At 39.9% G+C, this 8,103-nt stretch overlaps 1 protein-coding gene across 3 annotated transcripts in view; it reads left to right on the top strand.

The window, feature by feature from the left end:
* Positions 1-748: 748 nt before the first annotated feature.
* The window catches only part of BBOX1 (gamma-butyrobetaine hydroxylase 1), a 77,559-nt gene continuing 70,204 nt past the window's right edge, over positions 749-8,103 (top strand). For all 3 annotated transcript variants that reach the window (XM_027852621.1, XM_027852620.1, XM_027852622.1), the window contains exon 1: positions 749-892. The gene's annotated coding sequence lies outside the window, so the exon portion shown is untranslated. The remainder of the gene's footprint in view (positions 893-8,103) is intronic.

The following is an 8,103-nucleotide window of genomic DNA, read 5'->3' as shown; positions in this document are numbered from 1 at the left end:
CTCTTCCCCTTTCTCTTGTATCCTGATCTTTTTCCCTCCTCCTCTTCACCCTTCTGGTCTTCATCCTTTTCTCCCCTCCTTCCTCTCTTCTAAGGAGGTTTATGACTGATCAACTCATCAGGCAGCCCTAGGTGATAAGGAAGCCATGTGCCAGCCCCAGGAGCGGCCAACACTTTGCCTAGAGTTTGGAAGGAAGAAGACAGGAAGGCACGGGGCTTGGCTCTTTAATAATCAATGTCCAGGAGAGCTGGATTCTGCTCAGGGCTGTGTCCTTGCCCCTCTCTCTCTGACCCTCTCCAGGTCGTTGTTCTGGCAACTAGAAACTGGGCATCCAGGGAGACCAAAGGAGTTTCAGGTCACGGGGTAATGTAGAGACTGTTTGTCTTTTGATTTGCTAAATAGGTATGGCTCCAAGCCCTAGCATTTTAGCCAGGAGAAAACTGGTGCTAGGGACAGATGGAGGGAAAAAATGCAGCTGACTGTAAGCTGCTGCTATCCCAGGACAGAGAAGAGACTCAGCGGCCCCATTCAGGATAGGTTGGCTTATGGGTTTCTCTGGCAGTCACATTTTTTCCCCCTGCTCAGCCTCACCACTTTAAGGTTTGGAAGCCTGTAGGTTCTCTTTATTTATTCGTTCACCCTCAGGCTCCCTGCAGAGTTTTTCTGCACCTTCTGATTGGGCCATCCCTCTTCATTTGCAAGTGGCATTGTGTCACACACCCGCTGGGGGCAGGGCAGCAGAGCCACTGGCAGAAGCAGCAAAAACCAGCTTCTTAGAAAGAGTGTCACCAAAGGCAGAACCACGTTGCAAAAGAAGATTGGAGACACTGTGCAATGTGATTGGTCTCTATTTATTTGCAAAGGGAGACGTGGAGGAGATTCAGAATAGGAGGTAACTTTTTATCATTATTATTATTTTCTTGGTTTACCGAAAGCTTTGTGTGATTTCACACCTGAAGTGCCACTTGGATCCTATGGATTGAGCATTATTTTCCCTTACTCAGAAGGGAAGGAAATTCAGGGCAATTTGCTGTGGGGGAGGGCAAGGGATTGTGGAATTCTTTTGTGACTCTCAATAATTCAGTCCAGATAATGACGGGAAAGAATGTGAATGAGGCAACACTACCTTTGTATGATTGGTTTGCAGCAGATCTCCAATTACTTTTGCTTTAATAGTCAAATGACTCTGAATTTTCTGATCTGATACAGGCTGACCACAAAGGGGACACAGTCTGAGACTGCAAGGTGGCAAGGAAAACCTGTCTTGAGATTAGAAAGGTGTCCTGCTAAATATCCAGAGTAGATCTTACCCTTGTTCTTGGGAATCCCAAAGGATTGAATATAGATGCAGCCTAAGGGAATCTATTATCAAAGTCATTTCTTTTGAACAGTGGGTGAGACAGACAAGAAAAATATATTTAATTAGTAATATAAGATTTCCAATAATGAATTTTCTAGAGAAATGAGATTTTTAGTTAGTGAATTTCATTTTCCTTTCTAAAACTTATCAGTAATAGAAAGTGCTTTATTTTGGTTCTGACCTGCCATTTCATTGATGTAGGGAAATTCCTGTGTGGAGACTCCCTTCATCCATGCAGATAGTCTTTAAAAGTCTTCTTAGAGAACTGGAAAATTAAATTATTTGCTCAAGGTCACACAGTTTGTATGTATCAGAGGCAGAATCTGAAAGCAGGTGTTCCTGATTCCAAGGAAAGAGCACAATCCACTATACCAAACTGCTTCACCCTATTTAAACTAAATAGAGAGAAAGCTTACTGCTCTAAGCTCTATAAATTCTGAAAAGGAATTCCACTGAGGGCTGGAGCAAAGTTTAACTTTAAGCTTTCTGTAAAGGGTCAGTTTGCCAAGCAAAGCCATACTGCAGACAAGCTAAAGATGGAGAAAGATGTTTGACCTACTCAATAGAACAAACCAATTCCAAGGACATTCTACTACTGGGGGACTTTTTTCTTTAAGCAATTACTATCAGTTCTATACTTGAAAGTCATAAAATTACATTTAAAAAAGTTAAACACGGACTTTTCACTCATTCATATTAGCTCTTGTACCTTCAATTAATGAGTTAATTTTTACTATATGCCTAATAGGACAAGATCTAAAGAACTTGAAATATAGATCTGGATGTATACATACCCCTATATACATATACGTACGTGTTTATATACAATATTACAATTATAAAGTTCAGGAAATAGCTTCATCTGGAAACTTAATGATGATATATGGTACAGTGTTTCTGCTGACCTGGGTTGTAGTCCCAACTCAAAACGGACTCACTATATGACTTTAAGCAAGTCCTATCACTTTACTGGGACTCAGTTTCCTCATCTGTAAAGTGAGGGGATTGATAATCAAAAGCTTCTAACCATATTTGTATCCCAGACCCCTTTGGCTGTCTGATGAAGTCTCCGGACCCCTTCTCTGACTAATGATGTTAAATGCATAAAAGAGTTGACAAAGGAAATAATTTTTATTGAAATAAAGATGTCATTTTCCCCACGCAAGTTCATCAACCTTTAAAATTCATCCAGTACCCCTTGGCAGTCAGTGGACCTCAGGTTAAGAATTCCTGACCTAAATGATACCCTTAGCTCTAACAGCTCAAAAGGTCTATGTGAACAGTGCCTTCCACAATTCACTGATTTGAATTCTGAATTTTGAACATTTGTGACTGGTATAGCATGCTTTAAGTAAATGTGTGGTAGTCATTTAAAAAATATCCAGTCTTGCTTTAATTGTGTATTATATATCAGCCTCTTAGTTATTCAGCATTTATCAAATTCGGGTCTCTCATCTTAAAACTGCCCCTTGACCCTAGCACCAGCACCACCCATCCCACCTCGTCCTTATCTTCCCTTTCTGATAAACTTCTATGATGTATAGTCTACTTGCTCCCAGCACTTCCTTGTCAATTCACTCATGAGCCTCCTACAAGCTACTTTCCCTCCCTATCACTCTACTGATCCTCTTCCTTGCTCTTAACTGCAAAATCCACTGACCTCTTCTCAGTCCTCATCTTCCTTGACTTTTACTGCAGCATTGTATACCAATGACCACCCACTCCCCCTGAATAGTCTCTTCCCTGATGTTTTCTGACTGCTGTACCCTGACTCCTCTTCCCTTGCCTTCCAGGATCCTGATGTCTTCTGGCACTCTTGATTGACAGTTCCTTCTTGGGCTTTCCCAAGAAAATAATGATTTTTCTTTCTCCTCCTACCCTTAAGTGTTTGGGGCAGATAGGTGGCCCAGTGTATAGACCATCCAGCCTGGAGTTAGGAAGATCTGAGTTCCAATGAAGCCTCAGACACTTACTATCTGTGTGACCCTGGGCAAGGCACTTAACTTTGTTTGCCTCAGTTTCCCCATCTGTAAAATGAGCTGGAGAAGGAAATGGCAAACCACTCCAGTATCTTACCCAAGAAAATCCTAAATGGGGTTGTGAAGAGTTGGACACAACTGAAACAGCCTTAAGGGTAGACATCTACTAACAAGTACTAAATCTGAGTTCAACAGGAGAGACCTGGACTGAGTTGCAATCTACATTACTGAAAGGGAGAGAGCAGTCAAATGGATAAGATCATAGATCCATTTGATTATAATGTTATTTGGTATTACATATACAGATTCTAATTTAAATTCTTGATTTTTTTCTCACTGTTACAATTTTATAATTCAAATATTACCAAGGAAGGCAAAGTACTATACTGGAAAGAGCTAAACAGGCGTGTTCACCCCGTAAGCATTCACATGTAAGTACACCTTCGAGATCAGCAAGTTACAAATCAGGGCGTGATTGGTTGTTTTGCTGATTGTTTAGACTTAAGAAAGTGCTAGTAATGCAGATTAAACTTGAAGGTGTGTGCATTCATTTTTTTTTTCATGGAGAGCCTAGTCGGTTAATATATACCAGCACACCACCATATGGCTCCGTAAACATTACTTGAGTTCAGCAAGAGTGTAGTGGAAGGCTCGGGCAAGGAAGTCATCACCAGACTGGAGGTCTGGCCTAATAACAATACTGAAAAAAAATAAAAATAATAATAACTGGTATTTATATAGCTCTTTAAAGTTTGCAAAATGCTTTCCATCCATTATCTTATTTGAGTCTCACGCAAGGACCTAAGAGACAGGAGACCAGATATCTAGAATCCTCTGTTGTCTGTGACTTTGAGTAGGTTGATGGCTTCTTTTTGAGTTTCATTTTCCTCATCTGTAAAAGAAAGTAACCTCCTACTGAGGTTACTCCAATTCTAATTAACAATGACTTACTCTTTGCATGATCTTGAATAGAGTCATTTAAGGTCCTCTCGCCTTGGTTTGGGGGAAGGGGAGGGTCTCCATATGTGTAAAATGAGGGGTCTTTCTAATAGTCATTGCCACTGCTCAGTCACTTTAGTCACGTCTGACTCTTCATGACCCTATTTGGGACTTTCTCGGCAAAGATACTGGAGTGGTTTGTCATTTCCTTCCTTCTCCAGTTCATTTTTATAGATGAGAAACTGAGGTAAACAGGATTAAGTGACTTATCCAGGGTCACGTAGGTAGTGTCTGAGACCAGATTTGAACTCAGGAAGATACGAGTGTTCCTGACTTCAGTCCGGACACTCTGTGCTCTATGGCACCACTTAGCTGCCCTCTAATAGTCATAGAATTCTACTTTTGCATATTTCTATGATCAGTATGAAAAATTACTTTCTGGGTTGCTCTTTGATTTTTCAAGTCAGGCTAAAGAAATCGGTTCATTCAGAAATATACATCTAAAAGAGCAAGAAATTTTGCTGCAATCTTGACTTTCACCAAAAGAGTAAATAGTCATAAATTTAGTGTTGGAAGGCCCTTAGAAGCCATCTAAGTAGTGATGGAATGGAATAGTATTGTTTTATAAGAAATAACGAGCAGGATGATTTCAGAAAAACCTTGGAAGACTTACATGAACCAATACAGAATGAAGTAAGCAGAACCAGGAGAACATTACACACAAAAATGACAGTATTGTACAAGGAACAATGGTAAGTGACTTAGCTATTCTCAACAATACAATGATCCAAAACAGTCCCAAAGAATTCATGATGAAAAATACTATCTGCTTCCAGAGAAAGAAATGATGGTGTCTGAATATAGACCAAAGCATACTATGTCACTTTATTTCCTTCTTGCATTTTTTTACGGTTCAAATTTTCTTCCACAAAATGACTAATGTGGAAATATGTTTTACATGATTGCACATGTATAACCTGTATCAGATTTCTTGCTGTCTTGGTGAGGAAGGAAGGGAAAGAGGGAAGGATAAAATTTGGAACTCAAAAAAATTTTTAAATGTTAAAATGTAATTGTAGATTACAATTTATCAACGTAATTTAGTTAAAATTAATTAAATTTAATGTAAATTTAAATATAAAATGTAATTGAGGAAAAAATAAAATATTATTTAAAAAAAAGAAGCCATCTAAGGCCAACCTTCTTATTTTATGGAGGAGGAATCTGAGGCCAATGAGACTGGGACTTAGCTACAGCAGTAAGGGACAGTACCCATCTGAGGCAAGATTTGAACCTGCATCCTGACTTCACAGCCAGTATTTTCTACTGAACCAGGATGCCTTCCTTAATATGATTCACCATAATGAGGCAGGCTGATGTAGAACATTGCTCGCATGTATCCCACAGGGACTTACCAAGCTGGAAGAGAACTAATGTGATGGGTAGGGTGGGGTAAGAAGAGGCGAAGGAACAAAAAATCAAATGAGTGCTAGAAATGCAAAGAAATAGGTCCCATCAGATAAAGCAAAACCCGAAACCCAAGTGCTCTGTTTTCAGGGAGCAGCAGGGAATCATTTCCATAGCAGCCAAACCTGATGTTTCACAAACTCTTGCATTGGGCAATCCACAGAAGTACTAGATGAACTTATCAGAAGATAACACCTTCCCGTAACAGGCATTCCTTGAGCCAAGTGAGTGGTGGCCCGAGAAGCTGATGTGCCCTCTGAAGGGTGTGCATTGTTGACCCTCCTGACCCCAAGTTTCCCTGTGTGGAAATATGGCATTTTCTTGTGGTCTCTTTCCTCTAAAGCATCGGTTTCCCATCTAACTCAACCCAGAGTTGTTCCACTGGTACTAATTCCTCATAGATCCAATTTTCAAGAGTCTCTCTAAGAGAGGTCAGATGCCCAATAATTCCTTCCATTCAAATCTACAAATTTTCAAAGCAGAATAAACTTTGAATATGGATTTTCGTTGATGACCTTGACTTTGTCCCTGCCACCTTACTACAACAATAGACTTCCATGGAGCCAGTAAAATTTAGCATGGAAAATTTCTTGATTTTTACTTTCACCTCTTCTTATTAATCATACGCATTTCTTACATATAAATATACATACACAATGCAAGTGATAGAAACAACCTACAAAATTCTTTTGCAATTACCCAAATAAATTCAGCTCCACAGATCTGGAAACCAAATCCATCAAGGGAAAGCTGAAGGAATGGCGATATTACAATCCTTCTGCTTTGACCCATGTGCCTGAATGTCTCCCAACAGTCAAACTCTTTCCCTCTCTCCACCCTTCATTTAATATCTTCCTCGGTTTCATTTAATATCTTCCTTGGCATGCTCTTTTGGCTAGGTGAGTTGGGGAAAGATTCTCCTTTTCCCCTAACATCTGGCTAACACTTTCCCTTCTCTATGATATCTAGTTCAAATATGTCAAAAGAGAATAAGAAAAACAGAAAACTATAAAGCCAAAAACTCAGAAGAGTATACCCAAGAGTGATGACTTTTTATCTGGACAATGTTTGTGTGTATGGTTGCATGAACAGTAGGTGTGATGTGGGCTCCTTGCCATCCTTCAATACAGAAACTCCATTATGTCTTCTGGAAAGTTTGTTTTGTTTTTTCACTTATATTTATTAATACCTATGTGCCAGGTATTGTACTAGGCAGAGATAAAGATAAGCAAGAAGCAATCAATACCCTTCAGAATGTATAATCCAGTAGAGAAGTTGTTGTTATTTTCACCTGGGAAGATCAGAGAAAATTTAACAAAGGCAGCTTAGCCTTGAAGGGTAGGGAGGACTCTTTAACGGGTGCAGATGAGGGAGGAGAGCATTCCAGGTAGAGGGAATAACACAATAAAGTCAGGAAAGATCTGTTCTAGGGAGAGCAAAGGCAATTTCACTTCTTTGGAGAGGTTCCATAAATAGTAATGCTACCTCATTAAAATTATTTATGTGTCCATGAGACCATCAAAGTTTGGAAGCCATTAGTGGATTCATTATTTGAAATGTCTTGGAAACCATTTTAATTAAATTATTTTTGAAAACTAAAATGAAAAAGGAGACTATTATGGCATCATCTATCACTTCAACACTGATGGTTCCCAAATCCATATCCCTAGTTCTCTCACCCTCCTCCTACTTTATCAGCTGCCCTTGAGATGTCCACAAAGGAAATACTCACATGTCTGTCTTAAAACATTTTGGCTAGACTGAGAAGTCTGGGTCAGAAGACCTGGGTTCAAGCCCCACCCCTGATGCTCCCTACTTATATGACCTTGGGCAAGTCATGTCACCTCAAAATTAATCTGGTCAAACTCCAATTCATTAGTTCCTTACTTTGAGATACTGCATGAGGAAGTGAATAGGGGACTTGACTTGGAGTCAGGAAGATCTGGATTCAGATTCTAACGCTTACAACCTATGTGACTCTGAATAAGTCACTTAACCTTGTTGAGCCTCATTCTCTTGATCTGTAAATCAAGGGAGCTGGAATCCCTGACCTCTGAGGCCCCTTCCAGTTCTAGTGATATCACCCTACAATCCCATTATCCAACCACACCCACTCCCTCAAATACGGTGGGTCCCCTTTCCCACAACGCAATTCTTGTCTGTGGTTTCTCTACCAATAATAATCAATCATCTGTGATAGACCAGAAAACTTGGAGTCGTATTTGAATCTTCTTTCATGTAAAGTAGCCAATTCCACTATAGTCTGTGCTGGTCAAACCAAAGGAAGGAGGGAAAGAAATAGAGAAGAGGGGTGTGTGTGTGTGTGTGTGTGTGTGTGTGTGTGTGTGTGTGTGTGTG

The sequence above is a fragment of the Vombatus ursinus genome, unplaced genomic scaffold (genome assembly GCF_900497805.2).
Source record: "Vombatus ursinus unplaced genomic scaffold, bare-nosed wombat genome assembly UNPS02009770.1, whole genome shotgun sequence".
NCBI lineage: Eukaryota > Metazoa > Chordata > Mammalia > Diprotodontia > Vombatidae > Vombatus > Vombatus ursinus.
Note: the sequence above shows the minus strand (reverse complement) of the source record. Positions and strands in the feature narration are given on the sequence as shown.